At 42.7% G+C, this 20,523-nt stretch overlaps 1 protein-coding gene across 3 annotated transcripts in view; it reads right to left on the bottom strand.

Annotated features, from left to right (window-relative positions):
* Nucleotides 1-20,523, bottom strand: part of COP1 (COP1 E3 ubiquitin ligase) — a 132,592-nt gene that overhangs the window by 11,629 nt on the left and 100,440 nt on the right. The gene's annotated exons all lie outside the window — the stretch shown is intronic.

Genomic DNA, 20,523 nt, shown 5'->3' with positions numbered 1-20,523 from the left:
CCTGCTTCACATTTAGTTGGTTCTCTTATGCCTCTTTCACACTCATGATGCGTTTCTCCCATCCCTCTTACATTCTCTATTCTTCTTCCTTCTCCTTTTTCCCAAGTCACCGCCTTCTCTTCCAGCTCAACTGTATCCAACTCTCCTCAGTTGCTCAGTTCTCTCTTTCAAATCTTCTTCACACCTGAATCAGCAATTCCCTAGTTTGTTCAAGAACGCTTTCATCTTTCCCACACCATCTGTCCCACATCCTTTGGGGCTTTTGTATTTGTGAGATCATTGTCCCTTGCATGACATCTCTCATCAAAAGCCCACTTTCAGCACTCCGTTCTTGAGTTTCAACTGCCTCTTCTACAGCACTGTGTACATCTTCCCATCTCCTCCTCCCTCCCCTCGTGAGTCCACCTTTGAAAATCCTGCTTACAGAACAGTTTTCTTTCCAACCCTTTTGCCTCCAACATGCTAGCACCAACACCAATGTGCACATCTTTCTTGGGTTCAGAAAGGACAGATGGTTAACCTTCCTCTCTGGTCCCAGTATCCAATCAACCAGCTGTATCTGCTCCCACAGGCCTTCTCTTCTTAGCTCTGTACTTCTAGGTCCCTGAACCCATTACTGCACTAGGATGACACATCTGTTCCGCTGGTCCCTGCCTGGGCTGTCAACTACAGCTCATTCCCACATCCACCTCAGAAACATCTGACTAGATAAAAAACAGAGAATAGAAGAATATAAGGAGGCAGAGGCCTTATGGTTAGATGCTGAAACACCATGTTATTTTGTGGGAACAAACTGCTGCTGGGCCAGGAGCTTGCAACAGGAGAAGGTGATCCACGCCAGCAGCCTTGCAGACACACACATGCCCCAGATATCCTTTCTTTCATGCTTTTTCCTGGTACACAAGAGCTAATACCACACGTCAGCTGCTGGGCTGAACTGAAGCACACTCCTCCGAAGGCTGACAAATGGTTTCTAAGTTGGCCCAAGAGGGATCCCTGCTAGGTGACATCTCCTGTGCTCTATGAAGCTCAGTGCACCGCTGATGCTGTCAGTGGCCTCCCTGGGCCAGGCACTGGCATTCAGATCCTGTTATTAAATCAGTCTCCACATAGAAATACCACAAAATAAGCTATTAGCTGGTCCAGCTCCTGCTTCCCTTCCTCTCCCAGTGCCGTTAGTTTCAGTCTCTAAATAGCTGAACGATACAGGCTTAAAATTGACCCAACCACCTTGATGTTAATATTTTAAATTATTAAGTCTTAGTTCTCTAATGCCAATAAATCATTTATATGTGCACATTTAATTAACAATCCAATCAGTAAAAACAACTTAGCATTCGCACAGCACATTTTATCAGAGGAACCAAAGACACATTACAACATTAATTAAGTGTAACAAACGCCCTGGTGAGATAGCTAAGTATTATCCTACTTTGACATGTGGGGAAACCGAGGCAACACACTCAGTGGATTTGCCCAAGGTTAATCCAGATGTTCACAATGAGGCACTGAAGAGAAAAAGCAGGGAGAAATACCACTGAGATTTAACTCTCCTAATAAGCATTCCTCTTCTTAACTGCAATATTTACTTATCTGCTGATGAGAAACCTGTTCCAGCTGCATTCCTCTCCCAAACAGACTAGGGGCACAAATCACTGCTAGAAATCAACCCTAAACTGCAACACCCTGCCAGATGAGGCTAAACACACTGGGTCCAACATGATACCCAGCCAAGGGTTTTGAAGAACACTTAATGACCCTTCCCACCTTACAGTTCACACCTATGCACATATCTAAGCTCATGGGATGCAGGACACTTACCTAGCAGTCATAGGTCCTAGACCTACATCAGTGTCTGGTATCTCCCAAGCACTCCAGCAACTCATTCAACCCTTTGGGAGTTTCATACCAGGCTCCCATGCCAGGAACACGGGAGAAGAGCAAGAAATTCCTGAATGACACTGACTCTGCTCACAACACGCTGAACAGTTATGAATCTTGGAAAATATCAGGTGTCCCAATATCCTCACTCTTCTACAAACCCATAGTTTAACCAGTCTTTCAGGCCATGCAGAGCCCATCCCGCCATCTCCTCCTCCCCCCTTCCCACACCCAGATGATGACCCTTACAGTGGTCCCAGAAAATGGTGGCACCCACACAACTGTGGCAGCTCTGTTTGAGGACATACTCTTCTGTGCCCTGAACCTATAGTTCTAGATCCAGCAGTTTTGTTTGCTTCCCCTATTTTGGTACAGAAAAACACCAATTCCTGAGACTGAGGCTATAGCTGACAGCGAAACTGAGTTGGCCAAAGTATCAGGGATAGGTTTTTTGATAGTGCCTAGCAGCTATCTAGAATTCAGTCCAACAGCCCATACTGGGGCAAATCTAGCCTTTTTTTTTTTTCCAAAAATCATAAATTCTGCTCTGTATGCAAATTACATGCTGTGGAAATGCTTTAGGTTTCCCAATTATCATGTGATGAAACATTTCAGGCCCAGATGATGCCTACTGTCAGTGCCTTTGACCCAAGTGTGTCCCTCCCAGTAAAGCTGGATGGATTTTCAGCAGTTCTCACTGAAACCAAGAGGAGCTCATGTCCTCAACATCTTTGGCAACTGGATCTCTATGATTAAGGGACCTGAGTATCGATATGAAATCTGTCTCTTGATGGTAGGAAGAGCCTTCCTTCTCCAAGCGGAATGACATACAAAGTGTTGTTTACATGACAGTAATCCCAAAGTCACCAGTTCCTGCATGGCTCCCAGTCTGAGATAGGGTGTGCAGAAGATCCTGTGTAACACAGAATTCACCTAATTAGAGCGAGAGAGAAAGGCTTGACTAATATTAAGGTATTAAAGCTACCATAGGCTTAAAACAGGGCAGATAAAGCCCCAAACTAACCTCTGGAGAAATAGTTCTTGCAGCCACGTAACTGGTGGGAACATGTGCTGGCCAGTGCTAGTGGGACAGCCCGGAAAGAAAAACCTTAATAAACCCCTCACATGACACTGTCCCCTCAAAGCAGAAGTGGAAGAACAATTAATGTATTACAACAACAAATGGTGGCAATCAATACAGGAGAACGGGTTAATCATAGGAGATGTCAGGAATGATGAAGGGAGCCAAGCCAAGTCAGGCTGGCTAGGTCAGCAAGAGGGGAACACTTTGGCAGGAACTCATGAAATGGCTGATGGACTGAGGAAATCAATTTATTGAAAACTGATAATGGATTCATACTCTGCTACTGTTCATTTTATACGATTTGTCTGTCAACTCTTTGGGGTAGGAAGCTGTCACTGGCTGTCTACTTGAACAATACCTAGTAAACTGGATCTCCTGCCGATTGTAGCTTCTTTGCACCATCCTAATGAAATCACCTCCACCTCTAAGACTGGCCTGACAGAGATGCAAAAAAAGGGTCATGTTAAAGCCACCTGAATTTGTATGCTTTGACTGTAATAACATCCTTTGAACATACCCATCCATTTTTAAGTGTGATTCCACCACCAAACCAAACCCTGATAGTACAGTACCCGAACCAACCAGCTTTGAAAGTTCTGAATATATGTTAAAATCCTGACGGTTTCGTTAACGGGTCTTGGAATAACGTTGCAGGGGGACTTGAGTGCTCAATATCCGCGAAACACGTTAAATATTCTGAATGTTTTGCTCATGCCAGCTGGAAAAGAAGGATGATGGGTTCTCTGCATCTGCAAGCCTTCTAATTGTGTTACTGGATGGGCAAGAAGTCTGGCAGCCATGGAAATCAAAGCCTTTATTTCTCTTTAAGCCAGGAATAGTATATTTAATAGCAACAGGAACAGAGTCATGGGTCTAAATGTCAGCACTGAGGATGCTGTCTGGGGGGGGGCGGGGAATGACAGCATACGCAAGATGCTGCATCTCCAGCCAAGGCTGCAGTCAGGGAGGGTGATTACACATCTGTGTGGCGAGCAGAGCTACAGCAAGGGGAGGGGAAGTGAGGCACCGTGGGAGAGCAAAATTATTTCATCCCTGGAGGCTGCTTCCACCCAAAGGGCTGCAGCTGCTTGGTGGTAAGAACAGAAGAGGGAAGGGTACTTGCCTGCAAGGTGGCCCAGCTTGTAGCTGCATAAACCACTACAAAATATGCATATATATTTCTTATATTTTCTATGCGACACATACGTATGTGTGCCACAGAAGTGAAATCACCAGGACGCAGTGAGATAAAAGAAGGGACAAATTGTTTCTTGCAGAGAAAAATCAATGCATTAACATTAGCATGCGTATAAGCTTCATGAAGTTATACCTATACTAATGCTATTTATAACATACACCTATCTGGGAAAGAGGACTTTGATTTAAGGAATGGAAGTTTAATTAAGGTAAAACAAAAGTTTCCATTAATCTTGAAAGAATCCACAACCTGCTGCTCTCCTTCAACATCCAATTCAGCTAATGTTATAACAGGATCAAGCGCAGTACTACGTACCTGAAACCTCCCGCAATGCAGACAAGGCTGGGCAAGCTGTACCAAACCACGTGGCCTTCTCTAGTCTTGAGAAATAGGAAGCTTTCTGTCCTCAAAATACTATTTCAAAAATGCCCCGAGTGCAGTGGGCAAATATTTTCACTAGCCAGGGCATGCAGGAAAATTATGAAGAGATGTTGATAAATTTGAGATTGGCAACAAAAAATGGCTAGAGCCTACACCTGTAGGCAGCAGGTTCTGATGATATCCAAAACTGTGTTTAATGTCACAAGCACAAGTTTACTCTTGAGTAGTAATTAGGTAAAATTCCAGTTATACTTAAATCTTCTCCCTGCACATATTCAAGTCATAGGGTTGTGTTAGAAAAGTTTACTGTCTCCTGTTCCTGTGGGACAAGGTATGCACAGGTAAGAATGGAGCAGCGGAGCTGGGCGTCCTCCCCAGGCAGCAGAACCATCTCCTCTTCACCTACAGCCCAGAACAGGGTCAGAGCTGGCCTGGCTCATGGTCAGAGTGATCTCTGTAAATCCATATTGTATACAAAAGGGAGCTGAACTGGACTTTGAGCTGGGTCATGTCTGCAAGGCTGTCGGGAAGAGAGCGATCTTTTGTTTGTAAACTGAAAGAGATGCTGGAATCCCTGAAAGAAGATAAATTGATGCCCACAAGCCATTTTTGCAGGTCAGTTTTCAAAGTAAGGCCACACTGCAAAATATTAGCTTTGATTACCAAATTGTATGGCTGGTATTAAAAAAGACAGTAAATTGAATTTTAATAAGATCTGAATGTACATAAAAGGTGAAGAACTTCATTAAACAAAACCATACAGAGTACAGATGATACATATGAGGTTGCTTCTCTAGTATCCTACTACTGATGCTTTCTCCATTGTATTTATCTGGGAGGAGAAGGGAGTGGGAAGAGAAGACAGCTATGCCTTTAAGTATTAAGAATGATGAGAGTACAGCTTTACAGCTTTAGTACAATAAATGCAAAGCATGATTTCTTCCCCACTTCATTCTGCAGAATGAACTATTCAAAAGATAATAATGAACTTCGCATCATCTAGAGGACTCGATTGTGCTCTGCTGCCTGCTTCCCTGATCCCATCCATCTAAAACACTCCCGAATCCAGAAGGACGAGCGAAACCAGCAACAAAAATGCACCTGAGAAATCAGAAATCACTGGGTCATTCAGCTGTTGAAAAGCATTTTAGATGTAAAAACAAAGGATGTCAAAAAAAAAAACCAACCCAAACCAACCCCACCCCACTGAGGACTGAGATTAAAGTCAGAAGAAAAACATAGGATGTCTTTAGACAAGTTCATTGATTGGAGGGGGAATATAAATCAAAACTCGACACACAATTCTTACAACCGGACAGAAATTCCCTATTCTTTCATTCACCTTCCACTTTCCCTCTACTCAACTTGCTCATTCACCTCCCTGCAACTTACCCTCCCCTAAGGAACATGAGGACGTAGCCCCTGAATTCTAATTGTGTTTGCTATTCTACTAAATCCCATGGATTTACATGGGAAAAATTAGCAGGAGTTGCCTATCAGGCGCTCTCCACAATACTAGATGAGAAGTCACCTGAAGCTCTAGATGGGCTTTGTTTACGGCCTTTAAATAATTCAGAGAGAGGAGTTGTCAAGCTGAACTTGCAAAGCTCCCTTGACTTTGGACACACTATTAGACTGCCTGCCTATTGTTTATAAAGACAAAAGTGAAAACGTTACAGGATTGTATGTCTGCATGGGAGGGGAGTCAAGGACTAGAAGAACAAGGGCTGTCGGGACAGAAGTCAAAAAAAAAAAACAACCACCAAACACAGATGGGAAAGCAAAAGTAGGCAATAGGTGAAATACAGATGTACCAGCAAAGCAGCAAGAGCAAGTTGCCAGTTTGGTCATGCTATAAACAAACAATGCTAGCAGTTTTTTGTGTAATGTGATGTCATTCTTTAAAAAGGAAACCCCTAAATGCAAATGGTAACTTTAATTAGCAATTAAAAGCACATCTTCCCAGCTATACAGCTGCAGCCACCTCTCCCAGATCTGTCTCACTTCTGCACACCAGTGACAGTTATCAGGCAGTGGGCCAGCACTTAATAATCATCCCAAACCTCAGAGACAGCAATTTCATCCTTTCTCCCTTTCTTCCCTTTTTTTCTGGGCTCTTTGGGTAGACAAAGATTTACTAGGTCCTGCCTGGGGACGCCAGCAAACCACAGGCGATGGCCCCTGACATCCCAGGGAGCTCACACACTCCAAGGTGCCTTTTAGATTTTTTTTTTTTTTTTTTAAATGACTCTGGGGCATGCACAGCTTTGATGGGGTTTTGCACAGTCATTTTCAATCAAAGCTGCAAACGTGGCTTTACAGCAAATGACTGCTTCTTAAAGCAGCAAGAAGAATTGAGAGGGAAGGGGAACCTCAGGATGTTGCAAGCCCTGCTCCACCCATGCACATCTCTCCAACCAGAACATAATCACCTCTACAGCCAGTTTGCTAAACCTAATGAGGACTTTAAAAAAAAAGGGGGGGGGGGGGGGGCAGACACACATTTTAATACAAAACCCAATAACTATGACTACAGTCTTGCTTTAAACTACTGAGCTGGATTAACTCTTGGCAATTATACTTAGCTCTGGATACTGCAGACAAAACCCTGCCCAAGGGCTGTCCCCATGTGGTGGGACATCCCGGCTGGGCAGTAGAGTCACTGCCAAGGACGCTGCAGGAGCTGCCTCGGCACATTATGGAATAAAACACGTGTGTGGAGGGGAACGATCCGGTTTAGTCGGCTCTCCTAAAGCAGACAGAGACCTCCACTTTGTTCTAGGAAGACTGCAACGGTGGACAAAACATATTTCTTTTGCCCATGACTGGTCCCAACTGGTCCCAGCAGCTTCCAGTCCTACACAATTTCATGATTAAAACAGCCTTTTATTACACTGTCTTTTATCCCAGGCTTCTGACCATATCAAATCCTAAATGAAACATGACATAACGCATGCAAATAAGCTGAAGAAAAGAGGATTCAAATAATAGGAAAATATCATTAAGTGGGAAAGTTTAACTGAGAAGGTGAAAATCATTCTAGCCAGAAGAGATGCTGCATGGGGCACGCATGCACGCCCAAAGGCCTTAAACCCAGCACTGACGGCTCCTTTCTTATTCGCTCGGTGACTGCCAGCTAACAGCAGTGCCTGAAGCTGCAGTGCCTTTAATAAGTCCCTAAATCTCCTGGCCTTGAATACGCTTCTAAACTCCAGGGAACAGCTTTGCCAACGGTGTGCTGCCTGCCAGCATCCCTACAGCGAGGCCATTAAACAGCAAGTGGTTCCCCCCCCCCCCCCTTTTTTTTTTTAATGTGGTACATGCATCTGAAGTAAGTATTGCCAGCTCCCAAACATTACCGATCACAGCCTGCTATCAGGTAGGAGTCTGAAATGAATTGAGGGGCTGTCAAGCTGACACGTCACAGCCTGGAAATCCTTGGATTAGACGCTTCCCCCCACGCTCTCTCCTTGGCACTCCGAAAGGGTGAAAACCAGATGACATCCTTACTCTGTTCTAGGCTGTAACTGGAGATTTAGGACAACCTGACAGCTCTACACACTTCCTGCTAGAAAACAGGAGATTAAAAAAACCACATTAATTCTTAAAAGTATGGTTTTGTTGTTAGCATCACTGCACCGGCAGTGTGCAGTTGGGGCTGGTGGCAGCAAGGGGAGCAGTGGATCATGCTGCTGCTCTGCCCGACACACTGCCCGACAGGCCCAGGTAGCTGGAGTCTGAGCTTGTCCTTCTGTGGGGTCCCAAAGAGGAAACAAGGCTGCATTCAGGTACTTAATTTTCTATCCTGGCCACTCCACAAGCCCAGCAGCTGCTCAGTTAATGGCAGACCTTTAAGCTGCCAGAGGCTTTTGCAGGTGGAGTGAGCCCTTTTTCTTATTGCACGGCAAAATAATTTCTAGCTAACATACTACACAGATTTAACTCATTCCATGCAACACCACCTAAGAACTTTATTGCAAAAAAACTAGAAAGCATTTTACTTTCTAATGAGCCAGCAAATGAGGAAAAAGCATCCTTCTTCATAAGATGTACTCACAAGCAGCTCTCACATGCTCGTGGTTTCTCAGCACCGCAAGACCAAAAAAGGCTTTCAATAAAGTGAGATCTGGGTAATGTTCTATACAACTGTTTAAGGACAATTCAATCATCTTTGTTCTGGATTAAAGTCTTGCTCCCGATTAATCTTAACAGAGTAATGAATAGGAAATCCACGTCCCAGGAAGTAGGAAAGATTTTATCTTTAAACCCAATTCACAAGTAAAATCATCTCTCTCACAATGGATAATTCTGCTACTGTTCAAGTTATTTTCACACAGTGGGTATAAAAAAATTATCTCTAGATATCTCAAATTGCAGTGACTGTTTTTAATGCTCCCTGTCATTTTGAAGGCATGCAAAGACTGTATCAAAAATACTATATCAAAAAGAGGAGCTCAACAATCAAGAAATCCATTAAGCTACCAATGACACTAATAGCAAAAAGGAAGTTTAAAAAGACTCAAGTATATAAAGAAAAAAAATCATGTCATTTTCCTACTGGGATTATAGGAGTGAACAAACCCCCTTGTGTTGCGACACAGTACCTCTGATTTTATAATATCCTTCAGCCACATAAATATTAGAATACAAACCCAAGCTCTGCTGACAAAGGGTGAGGGAAGACACACACACACTTCTGGCATTTGATTTTTTTAGCTCATCTGCTTCATCCTCCTTTGATTTTAGATATTCTTTCTGAAGAGATGCTGCTCAACAGACACCACAGCGCTGGAGCTGGACCACAATAGGTACCTCCTGCTTCCCTCTCAACCTGACGATGCCTCAAATGTTTCAGAGCAGAGATGAGAAATACAGGACACAGTACAGTGGATACAAGAAAATAAAAACTGTCCTCTTCCAGGACTCAACACGACTTACTTCTCGTCACAGCAAACTTTGTGTACTGCTACAGTCATCAGCAGAAAAGCTCCTGTGAAGAGTTCACGATCATCTACCACTCTAGATATAGCTTCCAAGGAAGAAACAAATGACGGTATAAAGAAATGGCCTCTAAAAAAAAAGCCACACACAGAGCACATACACAGTATGAGTTTGTCTGGATAAGGAGACAGATGATGGGGCTTGGTGTGCACCACATTCATTACTTCATTAATTTTGATTTGTAGTGACCTGGGCTCAAATTCCACATTCATATGTTATCTGAAATTAACACAGAAGCCCCAGCCTGGCCGAAAATACACTTGTCTGCATCATAAACCCATCTCAAACCTGCTCACAAAGGAAAACAATGGAAACTTCAAAAATCTGTACAAAAATGAGTTTTCACAGCTCCCTTCCCCACTGCAGAATGGGTAATTCCCAGGTTCACAGTGAATAGCAAAAGCCAAAGATTTAGTGATTGTGGTGGGCTTACAAGGAGGAGACTGTCCTTGTCCACACCTGTGTGTTTAGACAGCTCTGCTCTCGGGGGGAAAACCAAGGAGCCTTACAACGGGAAGAAGAGGGATCGCTGCAGAGGATGGCCAAGAGACATGGAGAGGGCCTGAGTTTGCATTCAGGTATACACAGGGAAAGCAGCAGCCAAATTGCATCCCTTCACCCTATAACCATACGTCTATCCAAACATTTATCTAAAAAGAAATCTCTAAAGTGGTATTTTTCTTATATAAACATCTGAGCATCAGCAGAGTGATTTTTCACAGTGTGGATCTTTGCTTACTTTTGGCAAGGCAAATTATATATATTCTTAAGTTTTGGGACAAAGAAAACTCACAAGTTCCCAGTGCTGGCTGCTGCCTCCTATAACACTAGAAGAAAAGTTTCACAAACTGCTAACTCCTGTTTTACTTCAGCTTTTCACGCGTTTCCCAACAATTTAAATGTCCTCTTTTGCATTGTCACGCCAAGCGTGAACCTAATGAAAACAGAAAGCCAACAGTGAGATGAATCCTTTTTCTACTAAATAAGGACATTTGTATTTCACTTCCAGCTCATTTTCTCTCGGTTTTTTTTTTTTTTTTTTTTTTTTTTTAATACTCCTGCTGGCCCAGATTTATCTTTTCAAATGCTGGAGCTAACGTGCAAGTTGTGAAGCAAGGCACACACAGAAGCACTATTAACCTTCTATTTTAATCAAGGATATTTCACTCTAAACAAGTCAAGTCTTCCCCCAAGCACATACTCCCCAGACTAGACAGGCTTGCTGTTATTTGGTAGTCAGAAGAAACTTGGCCAGAGCAGTCTGCTTTGGAGAAGGTCTTTCTTGGAAGAAAAAGGCAACGAGGTCTTAACTGATCAACGTAGAAACTAGGAAGAAAAAAAAAATCATATATGCCTGCTGTACACTCTGAGACTTGGCTAGCAATGCTGAGCCTCTGCCAGCACGGGTGGTGAGCAGGGATACTTCTCCTGCTGCAGTTAATTTATGTGCTATCTACAGATTACAGGTAAAAGGAACTTTTTTTAATTTAATGGATCTGAACCAATCTTTCTTCCCAGTATATGTAATATTGCTTATCTTCCCTCCAGTATCTCTCATTATTATAAGTAAATGGGAAACAATACACTGTCTCATCTGCCAGCTCCCCAGGCTGCCCCAACTATACCTCTCTGCTTAACTTAATATTCACTTCAGACATACTAAAATAGAACTAGAAAATCCAGTACTGCACCAAACAGCTCACCTCTCTCCAGCTTTAGCAACCAGATAAAAGTTTTGGAAGAGATTATGATATACAACAACATATAAGAGATGTAATTGTTTGAAGCAGTGCTTCCCTTGCAGAATTCAGAACACCTTGTGCAAGGGTCAACACAACTCCATTCAGTTGCACAACACCAAATTTAACAGTATCATTTCTGTCTAAAAGGTACTCATTAAATTACTAAACATAATTTTCCTGCCATACTGGCTTTCCCTTCCTTAGAAAGGACTGATTATTATAATTCTGCGTGTATCCTATATAAAAACAATTATATATCCTAATTACATATCCAGGTAGTTTCAATTCAGACACAAGATTGCTTTCAAAGGAGTGACTGTTTTCACTCCGTGCACATAGCTAGCTCATCTAGCATTAGCTAGAATTAGATCAGAACAGCACCAAAAGGAAACTAAGTCTTATTTAAATAGGTTAAAAGGATGAAATCTGTGTTGCTGCTGGAAAACCAGTCTGAGCAGTTGTTTTTACAAGGAGTGTCATAAAAGCCTTAATTCTTGCTTTACCAACATGCAACATAATTGGCATTAAGCTGGTCACAAATTACTGGGTTTCAAAACACTTCGGCGTTTTGTTACTGATAACAGAAGGGCAGAAAGCATATGAAAACCTTCAGAACAGTTGCCCAAAGCCAAACAGTAACAATATTAATGCAGAGACCTACATAAAGTAAAGCTTTTGCAGAGAAAACCACCTGTGCATAAATGCTTCTACTTCCATTTCACCCAGAGGTTAAATTATGTGATCAAAATCTTGTGCTGGAAAGAAAAAAAAAATCAGTTCATATTTTTTCCACTTCATTTAGACTCTGTAAAACATTAAATCCTGCCATTAAAATTGCTTAATTAGGAGTGCTAGAGTGAAAGGTTGATGCAGCTCATGAGCTGTGACTACTGAATGGTGGTGGCCTGGCAGGACTTGCCATCAGTAGATGCACTGAAGAATGGGGGGGGGGGGGGGAAGACAGTAGTGGGAGGTTGCTTTGACTGTAATTGAAACAGTGTCACTTGTTAGAGGGAATGAGGTTATAAACCCACCTTCAAACAGCAGTGACAGCAGACCACCAGCAGTGAGGGTTTCAAACACCCTCAGTGTGGGAATTCTGCTGCTGCATTGAAGCCAACTTCAAAGGCGGTGGTTAGCCCAATGCCAATGGCTTTTCAAAACCTACTTCACACTCTCTCACTTTGCTTTTGCTGGTCTGAAACCAGAGTCCTCCTTTAGCACTGACTAAGTATTGAGAAATGCAGCTTTACCCCTGCAGCTTCTATCTTAAATGACCCCCTTCATCTGCTTCATAAAACACTGAATACTGGACGACTTACTGAGATTAGCTCCGAGCATTCAGACCTCATCTCACTGCCACTTTGTGCCAACCAGAGATTTCAGCAGATAGATGGCACTTCAAAAAAAAAAAAAGCCAGCACGAACCTAGCAGTGGAAAGGATAGCAAAGGCTGCTCACATAGGAGATGCTCTGACTTAGAGGAGACCAGCTGTGGTTGGAGCTTGAGATCAGGCAATAGATGCTGGCTCAGTACCTGTAAAACTTGCCTGGCTCCTACAATGACTTACTGCTTTCAGGGGGCTCTGCTCCAGGACATTATACATAATATACATTATAAAAAACCTAGAAAATACTAGGGATGAGCCTTCTTACCCAAAGGCTAAGAGTTGTGGGGGAAGAGAGAGAGCACGCCTGCCACCTCTAATCCCTAGGGCAATAGAGAGTGAAATGCCTGCAAGACAAAAGCATAACACTAAGAACAAGCATGGGAAGAGAGGAGCTTACAACTCACAATAAACAGGTTTCCAGGCACCATCTGAAAGGAAAAAAAAAAAAAAAACACACCAAAAAAACCATGAGCCAAACCTTACAACAGGCTAATCAGTTATTTAATCAGCATCTCTAGAACCCAGAAGGATATGTATCAGAGTTCAGACCAAGTGGCCCAACAGCAGCACTGCAGAGGTTGGGTGGGAAGGGAAAACAGTTGTACAATTATTTAATTCTAAAAGCAAATGCCCTCTGAATATGAATCTGCTCTTTTTCTCTCTCCACCCCAACATACAATATAAGGGTGACCCTGAGTATCACCCTAATACAAATAATTTTCTATTAAGTTGTATGGTTTGGGACATAGCTTATACAAAGGGCCACACAATACATACTGCTGCACTTCAGCTTGCACCTTGTAACACTATGGTTCAGTAGGGAGTTGGGGATGGAGTCAGGAATGAAGTTCAGGTTCCAGGTGAAATCCTGACTTGGGTGAATTCCTGAATTGGGTTCACCTGTTATAAAACTCATACTCAAATAAAGAATTGATGGTTACTAAAGCAGCAGAGTCCCAACAGGAGAGAAACATCCCCTTACAAGTTTAATGACAGCTGCACAGAGACTTCTTTGCGTCCCCAGTTCATAGGGTGTATCATACCAATACAATTTGTGATTGCATTGGGATGCTCTTATTTTTTAAAGCCTAGGAAACAACAAGAGCCTGCTTGGACCTCCGCTTGCACCAGCAATGAACTGCAATCCATTATCTGTACAGCTGCACCATCGGGATCAGCTACTGGAACTGTAATGTCAACAGCACTCAGAGTTATGTCGACCACTATGTCATTCACTTGCTCTAGGAAAGAGATGACTCTAATGAGGAGGACCTCAGTCCTATCTAGAGCACACTGTCTACTTCTCTTGGCATTAGAAGAGACACATTGGTAAGCAAATATCAGCTGTAAGAGTCTGAAAGAGTAAATGCTGCCTTCATTCAAGAAACATGTGCGACTTTGATCTGCCTTTACTTCAAAAAAAACATCAACCCGTTGGCAATTTTCTGCGATCATGCAGGGAGAAAAAAAAAGAAGCCTCACCTTGCAGAAGGAGAGAGAAATTGAGTTTGCAAATGTAAACTTAAAACCAACAAAGAAGAAAAACCCGAGCCACCTACATTTCTTGGAAAAAGCTATTCTTAAAATAGAAGCTAGAATGATATCAGAGTGCTGCAGTACCACAGGGGACCTGAACTTCCAGAGTTGAACAAAAGCGACAGACTCATCCCCTCTGTTCGCACTGCCGGCACAGCCAGCTGCTCTGCATCTAGGAAAAGAAGAGTTAATGTAGGCGCTGATGTACCAGCCACCCGCTGGCATGCCACCTTGAGCCCTGAAACAGCAAAATAAATGGTGCAATACACCTCCCCCCCTGCAAACACACTAGACGGGAGGAGCACAGTGGACAGAGGTCAGGGTTATCAGGGAATCGCCTGGCTCCCTTCACCCCTGCCCACACTGACTGCAGCAGCAGTACAGTCCAGCAAGTGACTGCCCTCACCAGGAGGAAGCTCAGAGGGTGTCCTGCAACCAGGGAGAGGCAATACCAAAAGCACATTTACCAATATTTTTCTTCTTCCACAGAAGACTCAAAATTAAACACTTTCTCCTAAAGCCTGTCATTTGCATAATCACATTATCAAGATGGTCTTTCACATGGACTGAAGTGTCAACACACTGAAATTTCAATATAATGTATGAACTGTTAATAACAGAGTATGATTTTTTTTCCACAAAGTTCTCTGCAGTTGGATTCCAAGGGTTGTGATGAGGAATAAAATATTGTTAGTCATCTGAGTATTTTTTAATTAATTCTCCTTAGCCACAGAAAAAAATGGAGCCCAAAATGAGCATTTGAAGAGATATGGGTATGAAAGTATATAAGCATGTTCAGCACAAAGATGTCACAAGTTCAGTGTGTATGCTTCTTTTATCTGCAAGGTAGAAATTATTCTGCATATGAAAACAGTTTTCAAGCAGCATATAAAGCAATATATACAGTGTGTGTTGGTATACATAAGTCATATGCTAAGATTGGGGGCGGGGGGGAATCAAGCATGCATGATATATGAAGTATCTTTTGATATTCTGGGTTCCACTTGTTTTTAACGAAGATTCGAGAATTTCAAACGAGTAAGGGAGGAATAAACATGAAAAAGGCAGGATGAAAGAGAAATAAAATGTATTTACTACCTAAGGAAAGTGCGGAGCAGCAAAGTAATAAAAGCGAAAGAAAACTTCTTGTTTAAAGCATTGCCAATGGCCAGAGAGCAGAGGGCACGTCAAGAGGAGTGGGAAGCCATCACCCAGACAGCTGCGAGCTTCACAGCACACATGCTACGGGGCTTAGACGGCTTCCACAGGAGGGAGGAAAATCTTTGAAGATTTTCAGGAGGGGGAAAAAAAAAAACAGTAGAATAAACCTGATCAAAGTCACATCTCTCTGCTTTTCTTAAAAGCTCCTCATTCTCAGCCTCCTGTAAACTGCTGTGCATTTCAATCACAAGAGAGAAGATGAAGACTACCGCATTTCCAGGATGAAGCAGTAGTGTGGTACCGCACCAGAGAATAACCTGCAAGAATACTGGTTTGGGAGATGCTGCACACGAATGCTATGGGCCAGCCCTGGTCTAGGAAAGAAAGGATGAGTCAGAAAACAGCAGGCGCCCTCCTGAAAATACTGTGGTTGGAGCTATTCACACTGCTACCTGTGCCAGCAGCTGGTATCAGAGGCAGGCAAGGGAAAGTTTGGGTCTGATCACTGCAGGCAGGCATTTATCTCATAAGCTTTAGATTACTACCTGGGTATATCTTAATCAACATCTGAACAACTAGTTGAGGATGCTGCAAAAATAAAACAACACTGAGTTGAAGCTGGAAGTCAAAATTCTCACCAATTTTGAGCCTTTAAAATTTCAGCAGCAAAGTGGAACAAAAATATCAAGTCTTACACCTTGTTTCCCCTCAAAATCCCATTGGAATTCATATTTCAAGTTATAAGAAATGTAGTTACAGTCACAAGTTACTTAAGAATGACACTGAATAAGCATTTGGCTATTTGGAAATGACAAAGGAGGTTTCATTTTTAATGTTCATAAGTCATCCAAATTAATTAGCGCTTTAAAATGGCAATGAATCACTTCCCGAAATAATTTGTATTGGCTAAATTAATTCCAGTGAAGGGAGCCAATTTGCTGATTGTAAATTATCCAAGTCCCTGACTAGCTCCTGTGTACATTGCGTACCATTTATTAGGCTATGGGAAACAAGGGATGGCTACTTTTCATCAGTGAACAAGATTACAGTCCTATTAAGTGACCAGCTTATTGCGGTGCAATCATAGGTTTCTATTTAAAGAATTCAAGCCAGACATCATTAAGAAACAAAGCTGAATGTTCAGAGGAAAGGAAAAATAAATGGAAGAAAAGCTCATTTTCTGAAGAGATGCACCAAAAACCTATTTGAAGGGAATTTCCATCCTCTTAGATTAACAAAGAAAAGTTCAGAGATGCAAGACTAATTATGAAGATAGTTCCATCATATGACAGTGCCTAAAGGCAACCTGAAGCCTGGAGTCCCAGAGCCTGCTTCTCTCACTTGCGGCTAGATGATTGTTTTGAGACTCCCCTAAATTAACATGACTTTTGAAGAGCAACAATGAGGTGAAAAAACATATACATGGGTTTCTGCTCTCCCCCGTCAGGCACAGGAGATGCTTTCATAGCACTGCCATGCCACCACTCCGAGAGCCTTCCTCCCCAGTGCAAGGAGACTTCTGCATCCATCCTGTGTGTACCATCGCCCACCCGCTCACTGCAGCGAGATGACTTGGTCCAAGTCTGCAGTGCTGTTCTCAATTGATTTCCCTTCTTTACCCCTCTAAAAGAAAAAAAATGTATGTACATAAAGCTTTACCTAAGCTTCTTTGCATGGCATTCTCCTGCTCTTATCTGCATCTCCTCACTGGTATCAAAGTCTCAACATTTCTGCTTGAGAAATCCTTCCCTGGCTAACCTGCTTATCAGCAGTAATGAATACTCATGCAAACAGGTACAAAATTAAATGGCTTCTTTACAGTGATTATGATAGATTGAGCCATGCTTAATCTACATAATCAAATTGCTTCTGTGTTCAGTGGCAATACCTTTTTGCTGTCCTGGGAGCAGGTTCAGCCTTGGCTTCTCTTTTGACAACTTCCTTCTGAGAAACACCAACCATGATGGGAAAGGGGCTACTTGAGATGCAATTATTTAACACAGCTGTATGAGGCACATCTCAAACTCTGCAATATGGCAAAGCAGGTCTGAATGAAAGGTGTCCCCTTTAGGGAAGGGAAAAACATCACATAGAACACAAAGGAAAATGAAATACAAACCAATCTCCTCCAGGTACCTAGACAAAACTGGAGTGACCCTCCCAAGACAGATAAAACCTCTCTACCCACCTAGCTGCAATGAACTACTACCACTACTATAATTTCCTCTCCCTATATGCAAGGGCATCATCTGCTTACATGCTAACACAATAGAAGAATGTATTTTCCGATCTTAAGACCAGATTGAAGTTTCAAATCAAGCTGGCTAAATCTTGCCAAGGTGCCAGAAACAAAGGATGGCACAGGTATATTATTAAATCCTTGACTTTGGAAATAAAAGGATTTGGTTCAGGGAAGGTTCTGAAATGCATCTCTGTGTCTAATTTGTGTTTATCAGGTCACTTAGGCCAAAAGTGTCCTGAAGCCTTCTCTACTTTTAAATATTGATCAATTTTTAGAGGAAAATGAGAAGTGAGAAATTGTTTTCCCCACAAACTATAGGTAAGTGCTATTTAAAAAAAAAATATTAGAACAGTCTATTTACCTTTGTCCAAAACACAGCACTGAAAGAAGAGCAGCAAAGGTTTGCTTCCTGATGTACCTGCTGAGAAGTTCTTTTGTTGGCTTCCACCCCCCCCCCCCCCCAAAAGGGTCTAACAAAACTATTAGCCTACAAGCTAGTGCTTATTTCTAAACATCACCGAAGAGTTGAAAACTGAGTAAGCCTGATGCAAAATGTTAATAAGCACTTACGGAGAACAATTTCTCTCCCTCATTACGGCTTTGACACACATGGAAAGAAGGTGCTGGCTGGACCCCTCCGGTTGGAAAGGTGACAGCTCTAGCAAAAAGGTCCCTGCATCTTCATAAGCAAAGGAAAACCAACACAGAGGGAAGAAAAAAGATGGGTTCTGGCAAGGGCTGCTGGCACAGCTTGACTTTGCCTCAGGAGGAAGTAAAAGCTTGAATTACATAAAAATAGATTTAAAGAAAGAATCAGTGACATTTCATCTGAAAGTTTTAGCTAAGTTTTAATTAGGATCTGAGATTTTGCACTTAAGTGCATGAAGTGAAGGAGTACATGTACTCATGCTTCCCAAGATAACTGACAGATCTGAAACTTACTCATCTCATCTTGAAAGGTTAATTAAAGAACAATCCTTGAGAGCAACACCATAGGGAAACGGAGGAGAGTCTGCTCCACTGGGGAGCCCTGGGGAAATGCTGGCACGCAGCGCCCGCATCTCCCCCCTTGGAAATACTCCAGGTCGAAAACTGAAGCTACTGCCCAGTGCCCATGGCCTGGAGACAAGCGAGACGGCTTTGAACCAGCCCAGGAAGGCACAGAGAACAGCACACCCACAGCAGTATAAAGCTTACTCGCTGTGCTCCCTGCGGCTCTGGGGCAGGTCTCCCAGCCTGTGCTGGGCTCTGTGATGCTGCTAGGCTGGAGCTGCTTCGATGCACACACCCTTCAGCGGAGCGGGCATGCTCACCACCAGTGGTGAAAGGTAGGTGTGGTAACTCATAATTAGGGAACTAAGGCAGCATGACTCACTCAGGATCAAAGTCTGCAATTAAGCCAGAAATAAGCTGTGGGTTCCCCGATTCCCACAGATGCTGACAGCACTGCGAGGCAAAGGCTTTCTCTAGTTCATCCGAGCACCATTTAAAAAAACACATCAGCTTTTAGGGAAGCCTGTATTTGAAAAATTTGAAGCTCATTTGAAAAATTTTATGCCAAATTTAAGAAACATTATCAAAATGGAGAATAAAAGTTTCATCGTTTGAGCAAGACTTTGTGGACATAAATGACCTTTAGCTGTGCAGTAATTTAATTTCCTAAGGACATGAGCAAAGTTTCAATTAGGTCAGAGAGGACCACTGTGCTGGTAACAAGAGGGAAGACAAATGTGCAGCTGCGTCAGTGAAGAGTACTTCTCATCTCGGGGGGACTAGAGATATGGTGCAAGGAAGCATTAAGGCCTCTTGGCAAAAGCAAGCAAGGCAGCTTGCTCAGTATGTAAAGCAGGATGGCATGCACCACAGGCAGAGGTAAAACACAGAAGCAAAAAACACTCAGCCAGTGGCTCTCAGGCAGCTTTTTACTTCTTCCTTTACAAATGAGAGCCAGGTACTGTGGCTGCCACAGGAGAAACAGGCTAATTTAGAAGTCCAGTGAAAAGCAGAAGAATGATGGAGGAAAAAAATGATCAGAATAGCAACCGATTCTGAATGCTGCTTAATGGACTGAAGCCTGAACGTTATTTGGTGCAATCTTGATGGGCCTGATTTAACTATTACATTTTTGTACAATATTTTTCATACTGGTTATGAAGAACTGCTTGACAGCCCTTGGTGACTGCTCATAAGTTTCTCAGTCACTTAAGCAGAAGGTCTATCAGAGTAAAGCACATTAATCAGAGAAAAAGCTGATAAGGAGCGGACGGCAACAGAAGTAACACCACGGGTGAGACATCACTGTTAGTCTGTTGCCTGTAGAAAAGCTATGCAGGAGGTCATTGGGCAGGACAACACAACACAGAAACACTGCAGTGAAGAAAGTTCAGGGAAGGGCGTTTCTGGACACACAGGTTCCTGCAGCACATTTTTATCCAGCAGAAAGACGGACTATGCAACTTCTAACAGCCACTCTTCATCTGAGACCTGACATCTGTGTATACCAAATCCTCCTAAATGCCCAGCCAGAAAGAAGCTGGTGACTCTACATCACTTAGTCTCATGCCCACCGTTCAACCACAACAGCCCACTTTTTACTTTTAAATCAAAAGTGCAGTTTCGGACACTAGAGTTTATTTATGTTTTGATTCAGAAGCATCTATCTGAAGTAAGTTTATGCCAGTGACAACTGAATCACAGTTGTGGGGGCAGTTTCTTCATACAGGAACAGATTGGTAGACATTACCCTTCCAAAACACTACCTTTGCAAATGCAACAGCTCAGGACATCAATTAGGCAACATTCCACTTTAGAAGACTACTTGGAAGACTGTATTTAGGATGAGCTCCTCTCCTCCCCCTCCCAACAAGCCCATTAAGTATCTGATCTGCAAACCCTTGTACATACAA

Source organism: Platalea leucorodia (assembly GCF_965183815.1).
Source record: "Platalea leucorodia genome assembly, chromosome: 5".
In the NCBI taxonomy this organism is placed as follows: Eukaryota; Metazoa; Chordata; class Aves; order Pelecaniformes; family Threskiornithidae; genus Platalea; species Platalea leucorodia.
The sequence above is the reverse complement of the archived record's forward strand: the minus strand, read 5'-3'. Positions and strand labels throughout refer to the sequence as shown.